This window comes from Pundamilia nyererei, unplaced genomic scaffold (assembly GCF_000239375.1).
Source record: "Pundamilia nyererei isolate P.nyererei 1_Seehausen unplaced genomic scaffold, PunNye1.0 scaffold00076, whole genome shotgun sequence".
Classification (NCBI taxonomy): domain Eukaryota; kingdom Metazoa; phylum Chordata; class Actinopteri; order Cichliformes; family Cichlidae; genus Pundamilia; species Pundamilia nyererei.
Genome location: NW_005187477.1, coordinates 2,769,144 through 2,770,345, shown reverse-complemented (window position 1 = coordinate 2,770,345; position 1,202 = coordinate 2,769,144). Strand labels below are relative to the sequence as shown.

General features: G+C 39.4%; 1 protein-coding gene across 1 annotated transcript in view; it reads right to left on the bottom strand.

Moving 5' to 3' along the window:
• Positions 1–635: 635 nt before the first annotated feature.
• The window catches only part of ano7 (anoctamin 7), a 17,151-nt gene continuing 16,584 nt past the window's right edge, over positions 636–1,202 (bottom strand). Inside the window, exon 25 of the mRNA XM_005737502.1 lies at positions 636–678. The gene's annotated coding sequence lies outside the window, so the exon portion shown is untranslated. The remainder of the gene's footprint in view (positions 679–1,202) is intronic.

Genomic DNA, 1,202 nt, shown 5'->3' with positions numbered 1-1,202 from the left:
ACAAACATCCATTCCCACCCTCATGCTCTCATATGCACTTACTCCACACTCAACCAACGTGGAGACAGACATAAAGAGACGCTGTACACACGATCAGACTCTGCGATTGTGTCTGTGAATCCACTGTGAGCTCTCCCTGCTGTCCTCCCTTTGTCTCTCCCCTCCCCACTTTGTGTTGTGTCATGTATAATAAACCACCCTTGCATCTCAGTAAGTGCTGCATCCTGGGTCTCACTCATTCCGCCACGCGACTGCTGCCCCAGCCGTGACACGTTTATTGCAGTATAATGCTGTAAAATTATGGCTCAGTTCTCTGGGCTTCGGTTGAGCCTTTTTTCAGACTAAGATTGTTTTCAGTGGAGATTGAACTTATCTGTCACTTTAGGAACGGGCTTAAACCATGTCTGGGAAACACGTCGTAAATGATGGGTCGTTCGGGCCTCTTCGTGCTCAGTCAGATCTGGAATATTGGAAGCAGATCCGATCGTGCAAAAGGTTTGATCACACGAGTATCTGAAAAATGTTCCTCAAATATTTTTTGTGGGGCGATGTCCTGCTGATGGAGGTAGCTGCTGTTGGGCCTGTTCTTCTGCAGGAGGATATGGTTGAACATCTAATCACCACTTTCATCAGTGGTCCTCATGCTGAGCTTACGCAGACAGAACAACAAACAACAAACTGTGAAAAAAATGGAAAATACCAAAAATAATGTAAATCTTCTTGGCCATGAATTTTTATTAGAAAATAAACTAAAACTTTTCATCAGTAGAAGCTAAACTACAAAAGATATCTGACTAAGCATTCAAATACACATAAACAGCACATTCAGCTACAGTGTGAGAGAAGCTACCTCATCCACAGTGAAATTCATGAATCATTGATGATTCTGTAATCATCCGTAAAGTGTTTGGATAGTAGGGGTGCAACGATACACAAAATTCACGGTTCGATATTTTTTCGATACAAAAAATGTTCATGCCTTTTTAATTTGTCATTTATTAAAATTATAATTATATATTTTAACTCAAACGTACAGTTTTTAAATTTAATGTTGCTGAAACAACAAAGTAATAAAATAATAAATCTATCTGATCGAGGAATCACTCATCTTTGGAAAAGAGAGTTTTTTACAGAGAAATGGCTCTTTCAAAATAAAAGCTATACTATAGCTTCTTCTGGGCTATATTCTCAGCAGCATATTA